Source organism: Nicotiana tabacum, chromosome 8 (genome assembly GCF_000715075.1).
Source record: "Nicotiana tabacum cultivar K326 chromosome 8, ASM71507v2, whole genome shotgun sequence".
Taxonomy (NCBI): Eukaryota; Viridiplantae; Streptophyta; class Magnoliopsida; order Solanales; family Solanaceae; genus Nicotiana; species Nicotiana tabacum.
The window spans coordinates 49,052,960-49,062,949 of NC_134087.1; positions in this window are offsets into that span (position 1 = coordinate 49,052,960).

Sequence of the window (9,990 nt, forward strand, 5' to 3'; positions counted from 1 at the left end):
CGGGCAGTAGTTCGCACGACCATCCAGATCTAGCTGTTGCAGTACCTTTGAAGGTTGGCGGTAGTCCGCACGACTAGTAAAGATTCAAAATATACGGGAATTTTATTACAGTTTTAATGACTGTCTGGAAGGATCTACCATTTTACCCAAGCAAGGGGCCTGTCTAGATCCAATACATACTCTTATTGATCCATGTGTCTAGCAGTTCTAACTATGAAAGGGATAGCCCTTTTGACAACTTCAGCGGGCTGTACTTGTTTCTCCCAGATCCATTCCAAAAGCTTCATATCTATATTGAATATTTCATATCTATTACATATTTACCATGAAAGTTCCTAGGCTCTGATACCATTTACACCAGGATCAGGGTAGGAGGGCAGTAGTCCGCACGGCCATCCAGATCTAGCTGTTGCAGTACCTTTGAAGGTTGGCGGCAGTCCGTGTCACACATCCTTTTTACCCGCGCCGCCGCAAAAGCGTAGAGGGAGTTTTTCAAATTAAAGAACAATCGAAACGGGATTTATTATTTAATTCAGAGTCGCCACTTGGGAGATTTATGGTGTCCCAAGTCACCGGTTGAATCCCGAATCGAGGAAAAGATTGACTCTGTATTACAGGCCGCGAACCAGAAATCCGAGTAAGGAATTCTGTTAACCCGGGAGAAGCTGTTAGGCATTCCCGAGTTCCGTGGTTCTAGCACGGTCGCTCAACTGTCATATTCGGCTTGTTTATCTAATTTTAATACTTGTTGAACCTATGTGTAAATTTTAACTGTTTACCGCTTTTATTATTGTTATTTTTTAACGAGAATTGCAACATCATGAAAATACATCTCGAACCACGTCACATCAATGCACCCGTGGTTATTGACACATTTTAACTCTATTGAGATTTGGATTTGGATCACATAAATGTGCACCCGAGTTTAAGAAAGTAAATTATTAAAGGCGCGCCTAAAGCGACTAGCGTATCATTATTTTGGGTAAAGCCGTGAAATTTTGCTAAACGGCCCATTCCCGAAATCTAAGTAATTTTAACAACACGTATAGCTGGCCCCGCAGCTTGTGTACTTTTGTTTGTCGAGGCTCGTCTCATTCATTATTTTTAAAAGGAACTTGCAACGTCGTGGAAATGCATTTCGAACCACGTCACAATCAATGTACCCGTGATTAGCGACGCATTTCGACTTCGTTGAGATTATGATTTGGGTCACATAAATGTGCACCCGGTTTTAAGGAGGTAATGTTATTTAAAGTACGCGCCTAAAGAGACTAACGCGGGGTTATTTTGGGAAGTTGCCGTGAAATTCGCTAAAAGGCATGTCCCGAAATCTGAGTATTATAATATATACAATTATCGAGGGCCCCGCAGTTTGCAAGTTATTAGGCGAGGCACGCCTCGTTTATTTTTTAGGATATCCTAAAGCGACTATGGTTCTCTATTTACCTTTGTCTCTAAAGATAGAAAAAAGTCCTAATTAATTACAAGCGTGCAATGTTCCAGCTTTTGTTGTTCGAACCAACAACTTAATGATGACGCACCTCAACGACAATGCATACCTTCATTTTAATTGACAGACACGAACTCCCAAAATTCCTAAACCAATTTATCATACCCATTAACTATTACGAACCATGGGTTTTAATGAACCGATTTAGTGTAAATGAACCTTTCTTTTCCTGATTTTTAACTGTTTTCAATACTAATCTACCAACAACAATTCAGGTTTTGCTTACTATCGAATTCAGAAACTGTTATTCAACGAAGACATCCTAATACACTAGCATGATTAATGATAAAATTACTAGCGAGTAGGGTGAATATTACTAGATTAGCTCATGAATTGGAATCCTATTACAAGTTCATTACTCTTTTAACCTGACATTAATCTAGACCCGCCTATTACTGATGACAATCGAGTTACTCCCAACTGATTCAATAATCCCATTTCACGAACCTATTGAACTGACTACACTTCATGACATTCCAAGGATTCAATTTAACAGTTCAATGTTATACAATGCTTAACAGATAACCCACCTTAAGAAACAGTTTTGATTATACACATAACTACCATCTATATAACAGGAAAACATCGAGACTAACATCAATTAAAATGCAGGCAGTCCTCAGTTGAACAATAAATGTGTTCGAACAATTCCTTTCAAACTTCAACGAGCTTACATCAATGTGGTTGAGTGTAGTGTACCTGGTATTGGAATACAAGAAGAAGAAGATCAGCAGAGTAGTATGTAACCCAGCAACAACAACAATAACCAGCAACAACCAGTAGAAATAACCCAGTAATAGATTTAAAAGGAACCAGCAGAATTCCAGCAATACCAACAACAACACAAACACCAAGTAACTGACCCCAAAACAGCTTGATAGCAACCAAATACCAATCAAAACACAAGCAGAAATACCCCTAGAATTCAGTAATCCAGAGAAAACTCGAAAATACAACTCCACAGTTAAGCTGAAGCTCTTTTTAGTCTGAATGGAATAGTACTAGTTGAGCAAGGCTCAATCTTAAGACTCTTCTAGTTTTTCAGAATGTCCAATACCCTCAAGATTTTCAGAATGTTCTCCTCTTAAGGTCTGCCCAAAAGAAAAGCCAGCCCCTAAACTGTCTTCCTCTCTTTTAACTCTCTCTTTCCTGCCTTCCAGTTCTGACCCAGAAGAAGAACCAAGCCCAGACTCGACTAAAAAAGATTAAGAAAAACTGATTTTTTTGCTCCAAAAACCAGCCCCTTTTCTGGTCTTGAGTGACCCTATTTATCAACAAACAGACCCCCCAACTCTCAAAAGGACTTTAGGCAGAATTTTTAAACTAATTCTGCCCATCATCTCCTCTTCCATTCCACTAGTATATGTTTTGTTCTCTTTTTAATTCCCTTGTTCCCCACTACCCTTGTCTTTTCTTTATTTAAATTCAAATACGTATGGGCACCTATTTCGTAATGCATTCCCTTTAAAGCCTTTCATACCATTATGTTTTGTTCCCCATTAGCACTAACAAATGCATTAGTTTAATATTACTTAAGTTCTTTACTGACAGCCCACTTAAACTAGCTATTTTTAAACTTTTCAATTCCCAAATTACCCTCCTAAAGCCCCTGAAATTACTATCCTACCCAACTCCTTTCACTCTGCATAGAACCTTTCAACTCTAACCTATTCAAACCTACCAACTAACTAAGCTAAATCCAACAAACTACAACAGCTACAACCAATTCAAATCAGTTAGTAATTCAAGATATTAAATCAAATGACATTAAAATGAAGACTAAGGGTTCAGGGCAGCACATATTGAACTAACTATGTTGGGGAACCAATCATATTTAGCTCCGCAACAGATGAATTGAAATCAACTAGACGAGCATATGCCTTAGTCAGATTGGAATACAAGAGAGAAAATAGCCAGAAGAGCCTTAAGGGGATTGACAGATTCAGGATAAGAAATGACCAATAAATTCAGTTCAATGAACTGAATATACCAACAGGCTCAGTTCTAAGTTCAAATATACCAACTTGCTCATTTTAATACCAACTTTAGAACACAAATGAGGCAGGAGGGAAACAGACAAGAATGAACCACAAACTAGACTATTATCATGCTAATCTAACATTCAAGCATACCAGACTAATCGACGACACTTATTCAATAGATTACGCAAATTATAACATATAACAATCGACAACAAATAGTAACAATGATAAAATTGGACCAAATAAAAGGTCTGATGGAGAAGAAGAAAGAACAATGAACAAGACTGGATTATAACTAACTAAACACAATTAACCATAACCAAATAGAACAAGAAGGGAGAAAAAGGTACCTTAACAAAACAGAAACTAGACGAACCCAGGTCGAACCCTTGACTCGAACTTTTTGAGGTCGAAAGGACCTTAATCGAGTGTTCTCAACTGAGAACACTTCGACTAAGGTCCATTGGACACCCAAATTCCTCTAATTCCGACCAACTTCAGCCTTTGGTTTTCTAGGGTTCTTAGGGTTTGATTTGGGGTTCGAACGGTTCCGGTCTGATTCGAACCAAACCAACGGTGGTTTGGTGACTAGTGAGGTCAGGGAGATGTCCGGTATGAGTTTGGGGCTGGTTGGGGTAGATTTAGGTTCTGCTCGAATCTTCGATTGAAGATTCGAGAAACTACAGGCTGATTCGAGTCAAACGGTTAACAGATCCGTAACGAGGGTAGTCAGGGGGTGGCTTGGTGTGAGTTTGGGGCTGGTTGGGGTAGTTTTAGGTTTTGCTCGAATCTTCAATTGAAGATTCGAGAAGCTACAGGCTGATTCGAGCAAAATGGGTAAGGGATTCATGGAGAGGGTGGTTAGGTGCTCTAGGGGTGTTAGTTTCATGGTCATCAGCGTTGTTGCCGCCGGCTTTCAGGCGAAAGGATTTTAGGGCGGCTAGGGTTTCGAGGGTTGTTAGGTTTGTCTCTTAAAGAGACGATGAATAGGGGGTATGGCTTAGGGGAGGGTGTGAGGTGAGAGGTTAGACTTATATATGGAGGAGGTGGTTTAATCCTGGCCGTTGGATCAAGCACAATCAATGTCCTGGATCAATTCATTTAAAGGAAACGGTGACGTTTGGTCTAAGTGGAGAGGGGGTTGGCTGGATCCGGGTAACGGGTCGGGTTCGGGAATGGGTAAGGGAGATTGAATCTCAGCCGTTGGATCGATTTAATCCAACGGCCTTGATTAAGAGTGACCAAACGACATCCTTTTAAGACGTCTCTGGCCAGGCCAACTGGACCTGGTTCATGGGTGATTTGGGCCTGATTTTTGCATTGAAATTGGCCCAATTTTCACTTTTTTCTTTCATTTTCTTTTAATTCCTTTTCAACTAAAAATCCTAATTAAATTATAAAATTGACAATTAATTAAAACATTAACTCTTAATAATATCTATCACACGAAATTAAACATCAAATAAAGATAAAATCACACAATTCGGACATTAAATGCAAAAACGCAAAGTACACATTTTTTGTGATTTTTCCATTTTGTAAAACAAACTTGATTGCTTAATTAATTCCTAAATTGTAAAATTAAATCATAAATGCACATGCAACACATATTTTTGTATTTTTCTTAATTAAAGTAGAAATAAACATGCACAGACAAAATACAAATAAATCACAAACAACACAAAACCATTTTATTTTGAATTTTTGGGAGTAGTTCTCATAGGGCAAAAATCACGTGCTCACAGCTGCCCCTATTTGTCCGAAAACACAAAGAGTTTTCGTGCAAAGATAAAGTGAGCGGATACGAGCAATTTTTGCCCGTTGGAATACTCCGTGTGAAGCATTTTTGAAAAGATTTAACCGAACCTTTGCTTCAAAGGTTTCCTACATATCCCTGGCTAGAAGGGAATCAGGTTAATGTAGTTCGGGAAGTTTTGGTAGCTGGGACTACCATGGGACTGCGATGTTGCTGTTACTGCTGTTGCATGCTGTTACTACTGCTTTCCGACCTCCTTATTACACCATTGCTAGAAAGAAAACAAAAAGCTAGACTTAAACTAGGAATTACAAAATCTTATCTATCTCCGACTTGCTCTTGTAGTCTTCTTTCTGATTTCTGAAATGGGATTCATGCTGGGGGTATTTTGTTGTAACCCTCCGCATTACTGACCTCTGATTTGATCTTGAAATGTATTCCTCTGTTCTGCAGGCGGGCTCCTGACTTTAACAACTTAAAAAGTAACGCCTCCGTTCTACGGGTGGGCTCCCCAATGCAACAACCTAAAAGTAACACCTCCGTTCTACGTGAGGGCTCCCGACTGCAACAACTTCAAAATTTAACAACCCCCATTCTACAGGCGGGCTCCTAACTTCATCAACTTAAAATTTAACAACCTTCATTCTACAGGCGAGCTCCTGACTTCTTCGACTTAAAATTATAACAACCTCCGTTCTACAGGCGGGCTCCTGACCTCAATCTTGAAATTTATTCCTCTGTTCTACAGGCGAGCTCCTGACTACAACTTGACTTTAAAAGATAATACATCCTCCATTCGTCAGGCGGGCTCCTGACTTCAACAACAACTTTTAAAATAAACACCTTCATTCTACAGGCGGGCTCCTGAATCCTTCAACTTAAAATATGACAACCTCCGTTCTACAGGCGGGCTCCTGACTTCATCAACTTTAAATACAACAACCTCTGTTCTAACAGGCGGGCTCCTGACTTCTTCAACTCAAAACATAACAAACCCCCATTCTACAGGCGGGCTCCTGACTCCTTTAACTTAAAATATAACAAACCTCCATTCTACAGGCGGGCTCCTGACTTAAAACATGACTTCAAAATATAACACCTCCATTCTCCAAGCGGTCTCCTGACTTTAACAACTTCTTAAAATGTAACACCTCCGTTCTTCAGGCGGGCTCCTGACTTCAACAACTTCTTAAAAATATAACACCTCCATTTTTCAGGCGGGTTCCTGACTTCAACAATTTTTTAAAACATAACACCTCTATTTTTCAGGCGGGCTCCGGACTTCAACAATTTCTTAAAACATAACACCTCCATTTTTCAGGCGGGTTCCAGACTTCAACAATTTCTTAAAACATAACACCTCCATTTTTCAGGTGGGCTCCTGACTTCGACTATTTCTTAAATACATAACACCTCCATTCTCCAGGCGGGCTCCTATCTTCGACTACATCTTAAAAATATAACACCTCCATTTTTCAGGAGGGCTCCTGACCTCGACTATAACTCAAAAATATAACACCTCTATTCTCCAGGCGGGCTCCTGACTTCAACTATAACTCAAAAATATAACACCTCCATTTTTCAGGCGGGCTCCTGACTTCGACTATTTCTTAAGGACATAACACCTCCATTCTCCAGGAGGACTCCTGACTTCTTCAATTTGAAATATGAAAACCTCTATTCTACAGGTGGGCTCCTGACTTCTTCAATATAACAACCTCCGTTCTCCAGGCGGGCTCCTGACATCAACTACAACTCAAAAATATAACACCTCCATTCTTCAGGCGGGCTCCTGACCTCGACTATTTCTTAAAGACATAACACCTCCATTCTTCAGGCGGGCTCCTGACCTCGACTATTTCTTAAAGACATAACACCTCCATTCTCCAAGCGGGCTCCTGACTTCAACAAATTCTTTTTTCAAAAAAAAAATATAAGACCTCAACTTTCCAGGTGGGTTCCTGACTTCAACAATTTTTTTTAAAAAAAAATATAAGACCTCCATTTTCCAGGCGGGTTCCTGACTTCAACAACTTCTTAAAAATATAATACCTCTATTTTTCAGGCGGGCTCCTGACTCTATTACTTCTTAAAATGCGTTTTATTGTTGTTGCTCCTTCCTGCCTTCTGAACCATTTTCCTTCTAACTTGAAATTATCTTTTTTTAGAACTGCTTCCCTCTAAACTGGTGTTTCATTCCTCTGAAAACTGCTAGGGATAACACCGGTGTTTTATTGAAAAATATGTTATTTTCCTTCTTCAAAGACTACTTCCTTTAAAGCTGGTGCTTTCCTTCCACTGGAACTACTTCCCTCAAACTGATGTTTTCACTTCTGCCGGGGATAACACTACTGGGGAATTATCCTCCTTCTTTAAGACTAATTACTTTCCTCCTTTTAACAATGGTGGGGATGGCACTTATTCAAAGACCACTACCCTTAAAACTCGGGTTATCTTGCTTCTTCCAAGATTATTTTCTTTAAAACTTGTATTCCTTCTCCCGTATACTGCTGGGGATTCCACTTCCTTTAAAACTTGTGTTATCTTCCATCTTCCCTAGGTGGGTATCAGATTTCAAGAAAATTTTCGCAATGAAAGAAAATTTTCTGCCCCAGTTTGATATCTTCTTTGTGGCCATGTCTTCCCGCTGTCAATAACATTTCCTTTCCCTGCTTCGAATCAAAGAAAAATTTGTTAGTTTAAAACGTGGTGAGTGGTCGTGCCACTCCTGCTGGGGATGGTTTTTCCCTTTTTCTTTTCCCTGCTTTGCGTTTTATTACAAAACTTGCTGGGGATGATATTATTTGCTGAGGATGATATTCCTGCTGGGGATGGCTTTTCTTTTCTCTTCCTTCCCTGCTTTGTGTTGTCCGACCATCGCGGAACTTGGTCGATAATCTGTCGGAGTTATTCCTGCATCTCGCAAATCTGCTGGGGATCCTCTTGGAATTTGATCCATAACTTTTCAACTGTTGTTTTTTCTGTTTTTCTCCAACTTCCGTTGGAAATTCGGTCCTCGTAGAATCTAGACCCATTCATCATTTGGTCTTGAGACAAACCTCTTTTCGCTTTGTCGCCTTATCTTTGGCCCATCCTATCCACATTGTGTTTTTGCACCATCTTGGCAACTGGTAGTAAGCTCTGAAAATCCTTTTAAAAAAAAACAAACTACTGGGGAGATAAAGTCTTTAGACCATGATATGAAAAAGTGATGATTTCAAAAGATATAAAAAGAAGAAGTCTTTCTGAACAAATGCTGGGGAAAAATAAAGAAAAGAACTTATCTGAATGATATAACCAATCCCAACGATCATGTCGTGCATTCCAGATTAATCATCCCAGTCTATTTGTATCAATCAATCTTTCGGATGACCTCATCTTGCTGAGGATAAATAGGCACTCAACTCTTTGCCAAATGCGGATCATTTCCGCCAATCTTGTCTTGTCGCCTCACAGCGCCCTTCGAGGGGTTTTTACTGATAAGACTCTCTCATTTCTCTCAACTCCCATCTCCTTATGGTGCCTGTGAAGGTTTTCACCTATAAGACTCTCTTGTTTTATTTCTCTCAACTTACGTCGCATTATGGTGCCTGTGGATGTTTTCACCAATAAGACTCTCTCATTTTATTTCTCTCAACTTTCGTCGTCTTATGGTTCCTGTGGAGGTTTTCACCGATAAGACCCTCTCATTTTATTTTATTTTTTTCAGCCGGGGATCGGAGTGTTACCGATATGACTCTCTCTGCTGGGGATTCTTTCGGCTATCAATTTATTTCCAGCTTATGATCATCTTCTCTACTGGGGATCAGAGTGTTATTCCCAACTTCCATTTGCAAGCCTTGACACTTCTCGGAGACTGATCGGGAGGTCTTTTTTGGGCATCAATATGGGTTTTTGTGTATGGCTAAAATAAAAGGGGTATCAAATGGTTCAAAATAATTTTAATGGGTAAAATATTACAACTATTGGAATCAAACTTCCTTCCCAAAATTACAAACATAAACTTCTGCCCCAGTTTTTTTGCTTGGGGATTTTTATTTTTGTTACAATATGTTACACTGTGTTACACTATGTTACACTATGACCGAGCCGTGAGGCGCCTACGTATCCTTCTTTGAGGAATCAGGTCAAACGTAGTTCCCAATTCCTTTGTTTTTCTTGTGACTTTCTTTTGTCTTTATTATCGTTATTTTTCTCCTCTCTTTTTCTTTCATTTTCATTATTGATTCCAACAGAGAGGTATGAAAGAATAAACAGGGCTCAAAAGGGGAAGCAAAGGTTGAAGTGTTTGGATAGAAGAAAGAATTGCCTCCGTCATTTCATTTTCCGAAACCATGCCAAATGCAAACAAACAACAATTACAATTAAAAGAAATCATACATAATATCTCTTAACTGCGTCAAAATTGATAGCCATGTCGACGCATTTCCATTCGATATCTGTTAAACACAGAGCGCCATTGGACAACACTCTGGTTACAATGAATGGCCCTTGCCAATTCGGGGCGAACTTGTCTTTTGCTTCGGCCTGGTGTGGAAGGATTTATTTCAACACCTGATGCCCCACTTCAAATTTTTTGGGGCGCACCTTCTTGTTGTAGGCTCTTTCCATTCTCCTTTGATACAATTGGCCATGGCATACTGCTGCCAATCTCTTTTCATCAATCAAGTTCAACTGCTCCAATCGGGCTTTGACCCATTCATCGTCATCAATCCCAGCCTCAGCGATAATCCGAAGGGATG